Below are 19,473 nucleotides of genomic sequence, written 5' to 3'. Positions count from 1 at the left end.
TACCAGTGGAAAGCCGTGAAATGACCAGCAAACTGATAACATTTACAACTCCGGGCACTTTAGCGAGCCTTTTCACTTGAATTTGCTTTCAAATATTAGGAATTCTTGTTTATACAGCTCAAAATTTGTGTAGAAAGCCTGTAAGTGAGGACTGTACTGCTTATGTTTACAATTGAGGCCGCATTACTCTGGCGACTTTTGTATGACTCTGTTAAAACCCTGACGGTTCCAGTACATATTTGTAAGAAAACTCTCTAGTTGTGGTAAAACTCTTAAAATACGCAATTAGAGTTTCCAGAAATGATTAAAAACTTGGAAGAACCCCTTGAAATTAAAGTAAATTGATTCTTCCTACATTTCCTGCTGTTTGTAATCACAGACATTACCAGCGGAAAGCCGTGAAATGACCAGCAAACTGATAATATTTACAACTCCGGGCACTTTAGGGAGCGTTTTCACTTGAATTTGCTTTCAAATATTAGGAATTCTTGTTTATACAGCTCAAAATTTGTGTAGAAAGCCTGTAAGTGAGGACTGTACTGCTTATGTTTACAATTGAGGCCGCATTACTCTGGCGACTTTTGTATGACTCTGTTAAAACCCTGACGGTTCCAGTACAGATTTGTAAGAAAACTCTCTAGTTGTGGTAAAACTCTTAAAATACGCAATTAGAGTTTCCAGAAATGATTAAAAACTTGGAAGAACCCCTTGATATTTAAGTAAATTGATTCTTCCTACATTTCCTGCCATTTGTAATCACAGACATTACCAGTGGAAAGCCGTGAAATGACCAGCAAACTGATAATATTTACAACTCCGGGCACTTTAGGGAGCGTTTTCACTTGAATTTGCTTTCAAATATTAGGAATTCTTGTTTATACAGCTCAAAATTTGTGTAGAAAGCCTGTAAGTGAGGACTGTACTGCTTATGTTTACAATTGAGGCCGCATTACTCTGGCGACTTTTGTATGACTCTGTTAAAATCCAGACGGTTCCAGTACATATTTGTAAGAAAACTCTCTAGTTTTGGTAAAACTCTTAAAATACGCAATTAGAGCTTCCAGAAATGATTAAAAACTTGGAAGAACCCCTTGAAATTAAAGTAAATTGATTCTTCCTACATTTCCTGCCGTTTGTAATCACAGACATTACCAGTGGAAAGCCGTGAAATGACCAGCAAACTGATAACATTTACAACTCCGGGCACGTTAGCGAGCGTTTTCACTTGAATTTGCTTTCAAATATTAGGAATTCTTGTTTATACAGCTCAAAATTTGTGTAGAAAGCCTGTAAGTGAGGACTGTACTGCTTATGTTTACAATTGAGGCCGCATTACTCTGGCGACTTTTGTATGACTCTGTTAAAATCCTGACGGTTCCAGTACATTTTTGTAAGAAAACTCTCTAGTTGTGGTAAAACTCTTAAAATACGTAATTAGAGTTTCCAGAAATGATTAAAAACTTGGAAGAACCCCTTGAAATTAAAGTAAATAGATTCTTCCTACATTTCCTGCCGTTTGTAATCACAGACATTACCAGTGGAAAGCCGTGAAATGACCAGCAAACTGATAACATTTACAACTCCGGGCACTTTAGCGAGCGTTTTCACTTGAATTTGCTTTCAAATATTAGGAATTCCTGTTTATACAGCTCAAAATTTGTGTAGAAAGCCTGTAAGTGAGGACTTTACTGCTTATGTTTACAATTGAGGCCGCATTACTCTGGCGACTTTAGTATGACTCTGTTAAAATCCTGACGGTTCCAGTACATATTTGTAAGAAAACTCTCTGGTTGTGGTAAAACTCTTAAAATACGCAATTAGAGTTTCCAGAAATGATTAAAAACTTGGAAGAACCCCTTGAAATTAAAGTAAATTGATTCTTCCTACATTTCCTGCCGTTTGTAATCACAGACATTACCAGTGGAAAGCCGTGAAATGACCAGCAAACTGATAATATTTACAACTCCGGGCACTTTAGGGAGCGTTTTCACTTGAATTTGCTTTCAAATATTAGGAATTCTTGTTTATACAGCTCAAAATTTGTGTAGAAAGCCTGTAAGTGAGGACTGTACTGCTTATGTTTACAATTGAGGCCGTATTACTCTGGCGACATTTGTATGACTCTGTTAAAATCCTGACGGTTCCAGTACATTTTTGTAAGAAAACTCTCTAGTTGTGGTAAAACTCTTAAAATACGCAATTAGAGTTTCCAGAAATGATTAAAAACTTGGAAGAACCCCTTGAAATTAAAGTAAATAGATTCTTCCTACATTTCCTGCCGTTTGTAATCACAGACATTACCAGTGGAAAGCCGTGAAATGACCAGCAAACTGATAAAATTTACAACTTCGGGCACTTTAGGGAGCGTTTTCACTTGAATTTGCTTTCAAATATTAGGAATTCCTGTTTATACAGCTCAAAATTTGTGTAGAAAGCCTGTAAGTGAGGACTGTACTGCTTATGTTTACAATTGAGGCCGCATTACTCTGGCGACTTTTGTATGACTCTGTTAAAATCCTGACGGTTCCAGTACATATTTGTAAGAAAACTCTCTGGTTGTGGTAAAACTCTTAAAATACGCAATTAGAGTTTCCAGAAATGATTAAAAACTTGGAAGAACCCCTTGAAATTAAAGTAAATTGATTCTTCCTACATTTCCTGCCATTTGTAATCACAGACATTACCAGTGGAAAGCCGTGAAATGACCAGCAAACTGATAATATTTACAACTCCGGGCACTTTAGGGAGCGTTTTCACTTGAATTTGCTTTCAAATATTAGGAATTTTTGTTTATACAGCTCAAAATTTGTGTAGAAAGCCTGTAAGTGAGGACTGTACTGCTTATGTTTACAATTGAGGCCGTATTACTCTGGCGACATTTGTATGACTCTGTTAAAATCCTGACGGTTCCAGTACATTTTTGTAAGAAAACTATCTAGTTGTGGTAAAACTCTTAAAATACGCAATTAGAGTTTCCAGAAATGATTAAAAACTTGGAAGAACCCCTTGAAATTAAAGTAAATAGATTCTTCCTACATTTCCTGCCGTTTGTAATCACAGACATTACCAGTGGAAAGCCGTGAAATGACCAGCAAACTGATAACATTTACAACTCCGGGCACTTTAGCGAGCGTTTTCACTTGAATTTGCTTTCAAATATTAGGAATTCTTGTTTATACAGCTCAAAATTTGTGTAGAAAGCCTGTAAGTGAGGACTGTACTGCTTATGTTTACAATTGAGGCCGTATTACTCTGGCGACTTTTGTATGACTCTGTTAAAACCCTGACGGTTCCAGTACATATTTGTAAGAAAACTATCTAGTTGTGGTAAAACTCTTAAAATACGCAATTAGAGTTCCCAGAAATGATTAAAAACTTGGAAGAACCCCTTAAAATTAAAGTAAATTGATTCTTCCTACATTTCCTGCCGTTTGTAATCACAGACATTACCAGTGGAAAGCCGTGAAATGACCAGCAAACTGATAATATTTACAACTCCGGGCACTTTAGGGAGCGTTTTCACTTGAATTTGCTTTCAAATATTAGGAATTCTTGTTTATACAGCTCAAAATTTGTGTAGAAAGCCTGTAAGTGAGGACTGTACTGCTTATGTTTACAATTGAGGCCGCATTACTCTGGCGACTTTTGTATGACTCTGTTAAAACCCTGACGGTTCCAGTACATATTTGTAAGAAACCTCTCTAGTGGTAAAACTCTTAAAATACGCAATTAGAGTTTCCAGAAATGATTAAAAACTTGGAAGAACCCCTTGAAATTAAAGTAAATTGATTCTTCCTACATTTCCTGCCGTTTGTAATCACAGACATTACCAGTGGAAAGCCGTGAAATGACCAGCAAACTGATAATATTTACAACTCCGGGCACTTTAGCGAGCGTTTTCACTTGAATTTGCTTTCAAATATTAGGAATTCTTGTTTATACAGCTCAAAATTTGTGTAGAAAGCCTGTAAGTGAGGACTGTACTGCTTATGTTTACAATTGAGGCCGCATTACTCTGGCGACTTTTGTATGACTCTGTTAAAATCCTGACGGTTCCAGTACATTTTTGTAAGAAAACTATCTAGTTGTGGTAAAACTCTTAAAATACGCAATTAGAATTTCCAGAAATGATTAAAAACTTGGAAGAACCCCTTGAAATTAAAGTAAATTGATTCTTCCTACATTTCCTGCTGTTTGTAATCACAGACATTACCAGTGGAAAGCCGTGAAATGACCAGCAAACTGATAACATTTACAACTCCGGGCACTTTAGCGAGCCTTTTCACTTGAATTTGCTTTCAAATATTAGGAATTCTTGTTTATACAGCTCAAAATTTGTGTAGAAAGCCTGTAAGTGAGGACTGTACTGCTTATGTTTACAATTGAGGCCGCATTACTCTGGCGACTTTTGTATGACTCTGTTAAAACCCTGACGGTTCCAGTACATATTTGTAAGAAAACTCTCTAGTTGTGGTAAAACTCTTAAAATACGCAATTAGAGTTTCCAGAAATGATTAAAAACTTGGAAGAACCCCTTGAAATTAAAGTAAATTGATTCTTCCTACATTTCCTGCTGTTTGTAATCACAGACATTACCAGTGGAAAGCCGTGAAATGACCAGCAAACTGATAATATTTACAACTCCGGGCACTTTAGGGAGCGTTTTCACGTGAATTTGCTTTCAAATATTAGGAATTCTTGTTTATACAGCTCAAAATTTGTGTAGAAAGCCTGTAAGTGAGGACTGTACTGCTTATGTTTACAATTGAGGCCGAATTACTCTGGCGACTTTTGTATGACTCTGTTAAAACCCTGACGGTTCCAGTACATATTTGTAAGAAAACTATCTAGTTGTGGTAAAACTCTTAAAATACGCAATTAGAGTTCCCAGAAATGATTAAAAACTTGGAAGAACCCCTTAAAATTAAAGTAAATAGATTCTTCCTACATTTCCTGCCGTTTGTAATCACAGACATTACCAGTGGAAAGCCGTGAAATGACCAGCAAACTGATAACATTTACAACTCCGGGCACTTTAGCGAGCGTTTTCACTTGATTTTGCTTTCAAATATTAGGAATTCTTGTTTATACAGCTGAAAATTTGTGTAGAAAGCCTGTAAGTGAGGACTGTACTGCTTATGTTTACAATTGAGGCCGCATTACTCTGGCGACTTTTGTATGAATCTGTTATTATCCTTTCGGTTCCAGTACATTTTTGTAAGAAAACTCTCTAGTTGTGGTAAAACTCTTAAAATACGTAATTAGAGTTTCCAGAAATGATTAAAAACTTGGAAGAACCTTTTGAAATTAAAGTAAATAGATTCTTCCTACATTTCCTGCCGTTTGTAATCACAGACATTACCAGTGGAAAGCCGTGAAATGACCAGCAAACTGATATCATTTACAACTCCGGGCACTTTAGCGAGCGTTTTCACTTGAATTTGCTTTCAAATATTAGGAATTCTTGTTTATACAGCTCAAAATTTGTGTAGAAAGCCTGTAAGTGAGGACTGTACTGCTTATGTTTACAATTGAGGCCGCATTACTCTGGCGACTTTTGTATGACTCTGTTAAAATCCAGACGGTTCCAGTACATATTTGTAAGAAAACTCTCTAGTTTTGGTAAAACTCTTAAAATACGCAATTAGAGCTTCCAGAAATGATTAAAAACTTGGAAGAACCCCTTGAAATTAAAGTAAATTGATTCTTCCTACATTTCCTGCCGTTTGTAATCACAGACATTACCAGTGGAAAGCCGTGAAATGACCAGCAAACTGATAACATTTACAACTCCGGGCACGTTAGCGAGCGTTTTCACTTGAATTTGCTTTCAAATATTAGGAATTCTTGTTTATACAGCTCAAAATTTGTGTAGAAAGCCTGTAAGTGAGGACTGTACTGCTTATGTTTACAATTGAGGCCGCATTACTCTGGCGACTTTTGTATGACTCTGTTAAAATCCTGACGGTTCCAGTACATTTTTGTAAGAAAACTCTCTAGTTGTGGTAAAACTCTTAAAATACGTAATTAGAGTTTCCAGAAATGATTAAAAACTTGGAAGAACCCCTTGAAATTAAAGTAAATAGATTCTTCCTACATTTCCTGCCGTTTGTAATCACAGACATTACCAGTGGAAAGCCGTGAAATGACCAGCAAACTGATAACATTTACAACTCCGGGCACTTTAGCGAGCGTTTTCACTTGAATTTGCTTTCAAATATTAGGAATTCCTGTTTATAAGGCTCAAAATTTGTGTAGAAAGCCTGTAAGTGAGGACTTTACTGCTTATGTTTACAATTGAGGCCGCATTACTCTGGCGACTTTAGTATGACTCTGTTAAAATCCTGACGGTTCCAGTACATATTTGTAAGAAAACTCTCTGGTTGTGGTAAAACTCTTAAAATACGCAATTAGAGTTTCCAGAAATGATTAAAAACTTGGAAGAACCCCTTGAAATTAAAGTAAATTGATTCTTCCTACATTTCCTGCCGTTTGTAATCACAGACATTACCAGTGGAAAGCCGTGAAATGACCAGCAAACTGATAATATTTACAACTCCGGGCACTTTAGGGAGCGTTTTCACTTGAATTTGCTTTCAAATATTAGGAATTCTTGTTTATACAGCTCAAAATTTGTGTAGAAAGCCTGTAAGTGAGGACTGTACTGCTTATGTTTACAATTGAGGCCGCATTACTCTGGCGACTTTTGTATGACTCTGTTAAAACCCTGACGGTTCCAGTACATATTTGTAAGAAAACTCTCTAGTTGTGGTAAAACTCTTAAAATACGCAATTAGAGTTTCCAGAAATGATTAAAAACTTGGAAGAACCCCTTGAAATTAAAGTAAATTGATTCTTCCTACATTTCCTGCCGTTTGTAATCACAGACATTACCAGTGGAAAGCCGTGAAATGACCAGCAAACTGATAATATTTACAACTCCGGGCACTTTAGCGAGCGTTTTCACTTGAATTTGCTTTCAAATATTAGGAATTCTTGTTTATACAGCTCAAAATTTGTGTAGAAAGCCTGTAAGTGAGGACTGTACTGCTTATGTTTACAATTGAGGCCGCATTATTCTCGCGACTTTTGTATGACTCTGTTAAAATCCTGACGGTTCCAGTACATATTCGTAAGAAAACTATCTAGTTGTGGTAAAACTCTTAAAATACGCAATTAGAATTTCCAGAAATGATTAAAAACTTGGAAGAACCCCTTGAAATTAAAGTAAATTGATTCTTCCTACATTTCCTGCTGTTTGTAATCACAGACATTACCAGTGGAAAGCCGTGAAATGACCAGCAAACTGATAACATTTACAACTCCGGGCACTTTAGCGAGCGTTTTCACTTGAATTTGCTTTCAAATATTAGGAATTCTTGTTTATACAGCTCAAAATTTGTGTAGAAAGCCTGTAAGTGAGGACTGTACTGCTTATGTTTACAATTGAGGCCGCATTACTCTGGCGACTTTTGTATGACTCTGTTAAAACCCTGACGGTTCCAGTACATATTTGTAAGAAAACTCTCTAGTTGTGGTAAAACTCTTAAAATACGCAATTAGAGTTTCCAGAAATGATTAAAAACTTGGAAGAACCCCTTGAAATTAAAGTAAATTGATTCTTCCTACATTTCCTGCTGTTTGTAATCACAGACATTACCAGCGGAAAGCCGTGAAATGACCAGCAAACTGATAATATTTACAACTCCGGGCACTTTAGGGAGCGTTTTCACTTGAATTTGCTTTCAAATATTAGGAATTCTTGTTTATACAGCTCAAAATTTGTGTAGAAAGCCTGTAAGTGAGGACTGTACTGCTTATGTTTACAATTGAGGCCGCATTACTCTGGCGACTTTTGTATGACTCTGTTAAAACCCTGACGGTTCCAGTACATATTTGTAAGAAACCTCTCTAGTGGTAAAACTCTTAAAATACGCAATTAGAGTTTCCAGAAATGATTAAAAACTTGGAAGAACCCCTTGAAATTAAAGTAAATTGATTCTTCCTACATTTCCTGCCGTTTGTAATCACAGACATTACCAGTGGAAAGCCGTGAAATGACCAGCAAACTGATAATATTTACAACTCCGGGCACTTTAGCGAGCGTTTTCACTTGAATTTGCTTTCAAATATTAGGAATTCTTGTTTATACAGCTCAAAATTTGTGTAGAAAGCCTGTAAGTGAGGACTGTACTGCTTATGTTTACAATTGAGGCCGCATTACTCTGGGGACTTTGGTATGACTCTGTTAAAATCCTGACGGTTCCAGTACATTTTTGTAAGAAAACTATCTAGTTGTGGTAAAACTCTTAAAATACGCAATTAGAATTTCCAGAAATGATTAAAAACTTGGAAGAACCCCTTGAAATTAAAGTAAATTGATTCTTCCTACATTTCCTGCCGTTTGTAATCACAGACATTACCAGTGGAAAGCCGTGAAATGACCAGCAAACTGATAACATTTACAACTCCGGGCACTTTAGCGAGCGTTTTCACTTGAATTTGCTTTCAAATATTAGGAATTCCTGTTTATAAGGCTCAAAATTTGTGTAGAAAGCCTGTAAGTGAGGACTTTACTGCTTATGTTTACAATTGAGGCCGCATTACTCTGGCGACTTTAGTATGACTCTGTTAAAATCCTGACGGTTCCAGTACATATTTGTAAGAAAACTCTCTGGTTGTGGTAAAACTCTTAAAATACGCAATTAGAGTTTCCAGAAATGATTAAAAACTTGGAAGAACCCCTTGAAATTAAAGTAAATTGATTCTTCCTACATTTCCTGCCGTTTGTAATCACAGACATTACCAGTGGAAAGCCGTGAAATGACCAGCAAACTGATAATATTTACAACTCCGGGCACTTTAGGGAGCGTTTTCACTTGAATTTGCTTTCAAATATTAGGAATTCTTGTTTATACAGCTCAAAATTTGTGTAGAAAGCCTGTAAGTGAGGACTGTACTGCTTATGTTTACAATTGAGGCCGCATTACTCTGGCGACTTTTGTATGACTCTGTTAAAACCCTGACGGTTCCAGTACATATTTGTAAGAAAACTCTCTAGTTGTGGTAAAACTCTTAAAATACGCAATTAGAGTTTCCAGAAATGATTAAAAACTTGGAAGAACCCCTTGAAATTAAAGTAAATTGATTCTTCCTACATTTCCTGCCGTTTGTAATCACAGACATTACCAGTGGAAAGCCGTGAAATGACCAGCAAACTGATAATATTTACAACTCCGGGCACTTTAGCGAGCGTTTTCACTTGAATTTGCTTTCAAATATTAGGAATTCTTGTTTATACAGCTCAAAATTTGTGTAGAAAGCCTGTAAGTGAGGACTGTACTGCTTATGTTTACAATTGAGGCCGCATTACTCTCGCGACTTTTGTATGACTCTGTTAAAATCCTGACGGTTCCAGTACATATTCGTAAGAAAACTATCTAGTTGTGGTAAAACTCTTAAAATACGCAATTAGAATTTCCAGAAATGATTAAAAACTTGGAAGAACCCCTTGAAATTAAAGTAAATTGATTCTTCCTACATTTCCTGCTGTTTGTAATCACAGACATTACCAGTGGAAAGCCGTGAAATGACCAGCAAACTGATAACATTTACAACTCCGGGCACTTTAGCGAGCCTTTTCACTTGAATTTGCTTTCAAATATTAGGAATTCTTGTTTATACAGCTCAAAATTTGTGTAGAAAGCCTGTAAGTGAGGACTGTACTGCTTATGTTTACAATTGAGGCCGCATTACTCTGGCGACTTTTGTATGACTCTGTTAAAACCCTGACGGTTCCAGTACATATTTGTAAGAAAACTCTCTAGTTGTGGTAAAACTCTTAAAATACGCAATTAGAGTTTCCAGAAATGATTAAAAACTTGGAAGAACCCCTTGAAATTAAAGTAAATTGATTCTTCCTACATTTCCTGCTGTTTGTAATCACAGACATTACCAGCGGAAAGCCGTGAAATGACCAGCAAACTGATAATATTTACAACTCCGGGCACTTTAGGGAGCGTTTTCACTTGAATTTGCTTTCAAATATTAGGAATTCTTGTTTATACAGCTCAAAATTTGTGTAGAAAGCCTGTAAGTGAGGACTGTACTGCTTATGTTTACAATTGAGGCCGCATTACTCTGGCGACTTTTGTATGACTCTGTTAAAACCCTGACGGTTCCAGTACATATTTGTAAGAAACCTCTCTAGTGGTAAAACTCTTAAAATACGCAATTAGAGTTTCCAGAAATGATTAAAAACTTGGAAGAACCCCTTGAAATTAAAGTAAATTGATTCTTCCTACATTTCCTGCCGTTTGTAATCACAGACATTACCAGTGGAAAGCCGTGAAATGACCAGCAAACTGATAATATTTACAACTCCGGGCACTTTAGCGAGCGTTTTCACTTGAATTTGCTTTCAAATATTAGGAATTCTTGTTTATACAGCTCAAAATTTGTGTAGAAAGCCTGTAAGTGAGGACTGTACTGCTTATGTTTACAATTGAGGCCGCATTACTCTGGGGACTTTGGTATGACTCTGTTAAAATCCTGACGGTTCCAGTACATTTTTGTAAGAAAACTATCTAGTTGTGGTAAAACTCTTAAAATACGCAATTAGAATTTCCAGAAATGATTAAAAACTTGGAAGAACCCCTTGAAATTAAAGTAAATTGATTCTTCCTACATTTCCTGCCGTTTGTAATCACAGACATTACCAGTGGAAAGCCGTGAAATGACCAGCAAACTGATAACATTTACAACTCCGGGCACTTTAGCGAGCGTTTTCACTTGAATTTGCTTTCAAATATTAGGAATTCCTGTTTATAAGGCTCAAAATTTGTGTAGAAAGCCTGTAAGTGAGGACTTTACTGCTTATGTTTACAATTGAGGCCGCATTACTCTGGCGACTTTAGTATGACTCTGTTAAAATCCTGACGGTTCCAGTACATATTTGTAAGAAAACTCTCTGGTTGTGGTAAAACTCTTAAAATACGCAATTAGAGTTTCCAGAAATGATTAAAAACTTGGAAGAACCCCTTGAAATTAAAGTAAATTGATTCTTCCTACATTTCCTGCCGTTTGTAATCACAGACATTACCAGTGGAAAGCCGTGAAATGACCAGCAAACTGATAATATTTACAACTCCGGGCACTTTAGGGAGCGTTTTCACTTGAATTTGCTTTCAAATATTAGGAATTCTTGTTTATACAGCTCAAAATTTGTGTAGAAAGCCTGTAAGTGAGGACTGTACTGCTTATGTTTACAATTGAGGCCGCATTACTCTGGCGACTTTTGTATGACTCTGTTAAAACCCTGACGGTTCCAGTACATATTTGTAAGAAAACTCTCTAGTTGTGGTAAAACTCTTAAAATACGCAATTAGAGTTTCCAGAAATGATTAAAAACTTGGAAGAACCCCTTGAAATTAAAGTAAATTGATTCTTCCTACATTTCCTGCCGTTTGTAATCACAGACATTACCAGTGGAAAGCCGTGAAATGACCAGCAAACTGATAATATTTACAACTCCGGGCACTTTAGCGAGCGTTTTCACTTGAATTTGCTTTCAAATATTAGGAATTCTTGTTTATACAGCTCAAAATTTGTGTAGAAAGCCTGTAAGTGAGGACTGTACTGCTTATGTTTACAATTGAGGCCGCATTACTCTCGCGACTTTTGTATGACTCTGTTAAAATCCTGACGGTTCCAGTACATATTCGTAAGAAAACTATCTAGTTGTGGTAAAACTCTTAAAATACGCAATTAGAATTTCCAGAAATGATTAAAAACTTGGAAGAACCCCTTGAAATTAAAGTAAATTGATTCTTCCTACATTTCCTGCTGTTTGTAATCACAGACATTACCAGTGGAAAGCCGTGAAATGACCAGCAAACTGATAACATTTACAACTCCGGGCACTTTAGCGAGCCTTTTCACTTGAATTTGCTTTCAAATATTAGGAATTCTTGTTTATACAGCTCAAAATTTGTGTAGAAAGCCTGTAAGTGAGGACTGTACTGCTTATGTTTACAATTGAGGCCGCATTACTCTGGCGACTTTTGTATGACTCTGTTAAAACCCTGACGGTTCCAGTACATATTTGTAAGAAAACTCTCTAGTTGTGGTAAAACTCTTAAAATACGCAATTAGAGTTTCCAGAAATGATTAAAAACTTGGAAGAACCCCTTGAAATTAAAGTAAATTGATTCTTCCTACATTTCCTGCTGTTTGTAATCACAGACATTACCAGCGGAAAGCCGTGAAATGACCAGCAAACTGATAATATTTACAACTCCGGGCACTTTAGGGAGCGTTTTCACTTGAATTTGCTTTCAAATATTAGGAATTCTTGTTTATACAGCTCAAAATTTGTGTAGAAAGCCTGTAAGTGAGGACTGTACTGCTTATGTTTACAATTGAGGCCGCATTACTCTGGCGACTTTTGTATGACTCTGTTAAAACCCTGACGGTTCCAGTACATATTTGTAAGAAACCTCTCTAGTGGTAAAACTCTTAAAATACGCAATTAGAGTTTCCAGAAATGATTAAAAACTTGGAAGAACCCCTTGAAATTAAAGTAAATTGATTCTTCCTACATTTCCTGCCGTTTGTAATCACAGACATTACCAGTGGAAAGCCGTGAAATGACCAGCAAACTGATAATATTTACAACTCCGGGCACTTTAGCGAGCGTTTTCACTTGAATTTGCTTTCAAATATTAGGAATTCTTGTTTATACAGCTCAAAATTTGTGTAGAAAGCCTGTAAGTGAGGACTGTACTGCTTATGTTTACAATTGAGGCCGCATTACTCTGGCGACTTTTGTATGACTCTGTTAAAATCCTGACGGTTCCAGTACATTTTTGTAAGAAAACTATCTAGTTGTGGTAAAACTCTTAAAATACGCAATTAGAATTTCCAGAAATGATTAAAAACTTGGAAGAACCCCTTGAAATTAAAGTAAATTGATTCTTCCTACATTTCCTGCTGTTTGTAATCACAGACATTACCAGTGGAAAGCCGTGAAATGACCAGCAAACTGATAACATTTACAACTCCGGGCACTTTAGCGAGCCTTTTCACTTGAATTTGCTTTCAAATATTAGGAATTCTTGTTTATACAGCTCAAAATTTGTGTAGAAAGCCTGTAAGTGAGGACTGTACTGCTTATGTTTACAATTGAGGCCGCATTACTCTGGCGACTTTTGTATGACTCTGTTAAAACCCTGACGGTTCCAGTACATATTTGTAAGAAAACTCTCTAGTTGTGGTAAAACTCTTAAAATACGCAATTAGAGTTTCCAGAAATGATTAAAAACTTGGAAGAACCCCTTGAAATTAAAGTAAATTGATTCTTCCTACATTTCCTGCTGTTTGTAATCACAGACATTACCAGTGGAAAGCCGTGAAATGACCAGCAAACTGATAATATTTACAACTCCGGGCACTTTAGGGAGCGTTTTCACGTGAATTTGCTTTCAAATATTAGGAATTCTTGTTTATACAGCTCAAAATTTGTGTAGAAAGCCTGTAAGTGAGGACTGTACTGCTTATGTTTACAATTGAGGCCGAATTACTCTGGCGACTTTTGTATGACTCTGTTAAAACCCTGACGGTTCCAGTACATATTTGTAAGAAAACTATCTAGTTGTGGTAAAACTCTTAAAATACGCAATTAGAGTTCCCAGAAATGATTAAAAACTTGGAAGAACCCCTTAAAATTAAAGTAAATTGATTCTTCCTACATTTCCTGCCGTTTGTAATCACAGACATTACCAGTGGAAAGCCGTGAAATGACCAGCAAACTGATAATATTTACAACTCCGGGCACTTTAGGGAGCGTTTTCACTTGAATTTGCTTTCAAATATTAGGAATTCTTGTTTATACAGCTCAAAATTTGTGTAGAAAGCCTGTAAGTGAGGACTGTACTGCTTATGTTTACAATTGAGGCCGCATTACTCTGGCGACTTTTGTATGACTCTGTTAAAACCCTGACGGTTCCAGTACATATTTGTAAGAAACCTCTCTAGTGGTAAAACTCTTAAAATACGCAATTAGAGTTTCCAGAAATGATTAAAAACTTGGAAGAACCCCTTGAAATTAAAGTAAATTATTCTTCCTACATTTCCTGCCGTTTGTAATCACAGACATTACCAGTGGAAAGCCGTGAAATGACCAGCAAACTGATAATATTTACAACTCCGGGCACTTTAGCGAGCGTTTTCACTTGAATTTGCTTTCAAATATTAGGAATTCTTGTTTATACAGCTCAAAATTTGTGTAGAAAGCCTGTAAGTGAGGACTGTACTGCTTATGTTTACAATTGAGGCCGCATTACTCTGGCGACTTTTGTATGACTCTGTTAAAATCCTGACGGTTCCAGTACATTTTTGTAAGAAAACTATCTAGTTGTGGTAAAACTCTTAAAATACGCAATTAGAATTTCCAGAAATGATTAAAAACTTGGAAGAACCCCTTGAAATTAAAGTAAATTGATTCTTCCTACATTTCCTGCTGTTTGTAATCACAGACATTACCAGTGGAAAGCCGTGAAATGACCAGCAAACTGATAACATTTACAACTCCGGGCACTTTAGCGAGCCTTTTCACTTGAATTTGCTTTCAAATATTAGGAATTCTTGTTTATACAGCTCAAAATTTGTGTAGAAAGCCTGTAAGTGAGGACTGTACTGCTTATGTTTACAATTGAGGCCGCATTACTCTGGCGACTTTTGTATGACTCTGTTAAAACCCTGACGGTTCCAGTACATATTTGTAAGAAAACTCTCTAGTTGTGGTAAAACTCTTAAAATACGCAATTAGAGTTTCCAGAAATGATTAAAAACTTGGAAGAACCCCTTGAAATTAAAGTAAATAGATTCTTCCTACATTTCCTGCCGTTTGTAATCACAGACATTACCAGTGGAAAGCCGTGAAATGACCAGCAAACTGATAACATTTACAACTCCGGGCACTTTAGCGAGCGTTTTCACTTGAATTTGCTTTCAAATATTAGGAATTCCTGTTTATACAGCTCAAAATTTGTGTAGAAAGCCTGTAAGTGAGGACTTTACTGCTTATGTTTACAATTGAGGCCGCATTACTCTGGCGACTTTAGTATGACTCTGTTAAAATCCTGACGGTTCCAGTACATATTTGTAAGAAAACTCTCTGGTTGTGGTAAAACTCTTAAAATACGCAATTAGAGTTTCCAGAAATGATTAAAAACTTGGAAGAACCCCTTGAAATTAAAGTAAATTGATTCTTCCTACATTTCCTGCCGTTTGTAATCACAGACATTACCAGTGGAAAGCCGTGAAATGACCAGCAAACTGATAATATTTACAACTCCGGGCACTTTAGGGAGCGTTTTCACTTGAATTTGCTTTCAAATATTAGGAATTCTTGTTTATACAGCTCAAAATTTGTGTAGAAAGCCTGTAAGTGAGGACTGTACTGCTTATGTTTACAATTGAGGCCGCATTACTCTGGCGACTTTTGTATGACTCTGTTAAAACCCTGACGGTTCCAGTACATATTTGTAAGAAAACTCTCTAGTTGTGGTAAAACTCTTAAAATACGCAATTAGAGTTTCCAGAAATGATTAAAAACTTGGAAGAACCCCTTGAAATTAAAGTAAATTGATTCTTCCTACATTTCCTGCCGTTTGTAATCACAGACATTACCAGTGGAAAGCCGTGAAATGACCAGCAAACTGATAATATTTACAACTCCGGGCACTTTAGCGAGCGTTTTCACTTGAATTTGCTTTCAAATATTAGGAATTCTTGTTTATACAGCTCAAAATTTGTGTAGAAAGCCTGTAAGTGAGGACTGTACTGCTTATGTTTACAATTGAGGCCGCATTACTCTCGCGACTTTTGTATGACTCTGTTAAAATCCTGACGGTTCCAGTACATATTCGTAAGAAAACTATCTAGTTGTGGTAAAACTCTTAAAATACGCAATTAGAATTTCCAGAAATGATTAAAAACTTGGAAGAACCCCTTGAAATTAAAGTAAATTGATTCTTCCTACATTTCCTGCTGTTTGTAATCACAGACATTACCAGTGGAAAGCCGTGAAATGACCAGCAAACTGATAACATTTACAACTCCGGGCACTTTAGCGAGCCTTTTCACTTGAATTTGCTTTCAAATATTAGGAATTCTTGTTTATACAGCTCAAAATTTGTGTAGAAAGCCTGTAAGTGAGGACTGTACTGCTTATGTTTACAATTGAGGCCGCATTACTCTGGCGACTTTTGTATGACTCTGTTAAAACCCTGACGGTTCCAGTACATATTTGTAAGAAAACTCTCTAGTTGTGGTAAAACTCTTAAAATACGCAATTAGAGTTTCCAGAAATGATTAAAAACTTGGAAGAACCCCTTGAAATTAAAGTAAATTGATTCTTCCTACATTTCCTGCTGTTTGTAATCACAGACATTACCAGCGGAAAGCCGTGAAATGACCAGCAAACTGATAATATTTACAACTCCGGGCACTTTAGGGAGCGTTTTCACTTGAATTTGCTTTCAAATATTAGGAATTCTTGTTTATACAGCTCAAAATTTGTGTAGAAAGCCTGTAAGTGAGGACTGTACTGCTTATGTTTACAATTGAGGCCGCATTACTCTGGCGACTTTTGTATGACTCTGTTAAAACCCTGACGGTTCCAGTACAGATTTGTAAGAAAACTCTCTAGTTGTGGTAAAACTCTTAAAATACGCAATTAGAGTTTCCAGAAATGATTAAAAACTTGGAAGAACCCCTTGATATTTAAGTAAATTGATTCTTCCTACATTTCCTGCCATTTGTAATCACAGACATTACCAGTGGAAAGCCGTGAAATGACCAGCAAACTGATAATATTTACAACTCCGGGCACTTTAGGGAGCGTTTTCACTTGAATTTGCTTTCAAATATTAGGAATTCTTGTTTATACAGCTCAAAATTTGTGTAGAAAGCCTGTAAGTGAGGACTGTACTGCTTATGTTTACAATTGAGGCCGCATTACTCTGGCGACTTTTGTATGACTCTGTTAAAATCCAGACGGTTCCAGTACATATTTGTAAGAAAACTCTCTAGTTTTGGTAAAACTCTTAAAATACGCAATTAGAGCTTCCAGAAATGATTAAAAACTTGGAAGAACCCCTTGAAATTAAAGTAAATTGATTCTTCCTACATTTCCTGCCGTTTGTAATCACAGACATTACCAGTGGAAAGCCGTGAAATGACCAGCAAACTGATAACATTTACAACTCCGGGCACGTTAGCGAGCGTTTTCACTTGAATTTGCTTTCAAATATTAGGAATTCTTGTTTATACAGCTCAAAATTTGTGTAGAAAGCCTGTAAGTGAGGACTGTACTGCTTATGTTTACAATTGAGGCCGCATTACTCTGGCGACTTTTGTATGACTCTGTTAAAATCCTGACGGTTCCAGTACATTTTTGTAAGAAAACTCTCTAGTTGTGGTAAAACTCTTAAAATACGTAATTAGAGTTTCCAGAAATGATTAAAAACTTGGAAGAACCCCTTGAAATTAAAGTAAATAGATTCTTCCTACATTTCCTGCCGTTTGTAATCACAGACATTACCAGTGGAAAGCCGTGAAATGACCAGCAAACTGATAACATTTACAACTCCGGGCACTTTAGCGAGCGTTTTCACTTGAATTTGCTTTCAAATATTAGGAATTCCTGTTTATACAGCTCAAAATTTGTGTAGAAAGCCTGTAAGTGAGGACTTTACTGCTTATGTTTACAATTGAGGCCGCATTACTCTGGCGACTTTAGTATGACTCTGTTAAAATCCTGACGGTTCCAGTACATATTTGTAAGAAAACTCTCTGGTTGTGGTAAAACTCTTAAAATACGCAATTAGAGTTTCCAGAAATGATTAAAAACTTGGAAGAACCCCTTGAAATTAAAGTAAATTGATTCTTCCTACATTTCCTGCCGTTTGTAATCACAGACATTACCAGTGGAAAGCCGTGAAATGACCAGCAAACTGATAATATTTACAACTCCGGGCACTTTAGGGAGCGTTTTCACTTGAATTTGCTTTCAAATATTAGGAATTCTTGTTTATACAGCTCAAAATTTGTGTAGAAAGCCTGTAAGTGAGGACTGTACTGCTTATGTTTACAATTGAGGCCGCATTACTCTGGCGACTTTTGTATGACTCTGTTAAAACCCTGACGGTTCCAGTACATATTTGTAAGAAAACTCTCTAGTTGTGGTAAAACTCTTAAAATACGCAATTAGAGTTTCCAGAAATGATTAAAAACTTGGAAGAACCCCTTGAAATTAAAGTAAATTGATTCTTCCTACATTTCCTGCCGTTTGTAATCACAGACATTACCAGTGGAAAGCCGTGAAATGACCAGCAAACTGATAATATTTACAACTCCGGGCACTTTAGCGAGCGTTTTCACTTGAATTTGCTTTCAAATATTAGGAATTCTTGTTTATACAGCTCAAAATTTGTGTAGAAAGCCTGTAAGTGAGGACTGTACTGCTTATGTTTACAATTGAGGCCGCATTACTCTCGCGACTTTTGTATGACTCTGTTAAAATCCTGACGGTTCCAGTACATATTCGTAAGAAAACTATCTAGTTGTGGTAAAACTCTTAAAATACGCAATTAGAATTTCCAGAAATGATTAAAAACTTGGAAGAACCCCTTGAAATTAAAGTAAATTGATTCTTCCTACATTTCCTGCTGTTTGTAATCACAGACATTACCAGTGGAAAGCCGTGAAATGACCAGCAAACTGATAACATTTACAACTCCGGGCACTTTAGCGAGCCTTTTCACTTGAATTTGCTTTCAAATATTAGGAATTCTTGTTTATACAGCTCAAAATTTGTGTAGAAAGCCTGTAAGTGAGGACTGTACTGCTTATGTTTACAATTGAGGCCGCATTACTCTGGCGACTTTTGTATGACTCTGTTAAAACACTGACGGTTCCAGTACATATTTGTAAGAAAACTCTCTAGTTGTGGTAAAACTCTTAAAATACGCAATTAGAGTTTCCAGAAATGATTAAAAACTTGGAAGAACCCCTTGAAATTAAAGTAAATTGATTCTTCCTACATTTCCTGCTGTTTGTAATCACAGACATTACCAGCGGAAAGCCGTGAAATGACCAGCAAACTGATAATATTTACAACTCCGGGCACTTTAGGGAGCGTTTTCACTTGAATTTGCTTTCAAATATTAGGAATTCTTGTTTATACAGCTCAAAATTTGTGTAGAAAGCCTGTAAGTGAGGACTGTACTGCTTATGTTTACAATTGAGGCCGCATTACTCTGGCGACTTTTGTATGACTCTGTTAAAACCCTGACGGTTCCAGTACAGATTTGTAAGAAAACTCTCTAGTTGTGGTAAAACTCTTAAAATACGCAATTAGAGTTTCCAGAAATGATTAAAAACTTGGAAGAACCCCTTGATATTTAAGTA

Source organism: Myotis nattereri (assembly GCF_964212035.1).
Source record: "Myotis nattereri genome assembly, chromosome: 13".
NCBI lineage: Eukaryota > Metazoa > Chordata > Mammalia > Chiroptera > Vespertilionidae > Myotis > Myotis nattereri.
The sequence above is the reverse complement of the archived record's forward strand: the minus strand, read 5'-3'. Positions refer to the sequence as shown.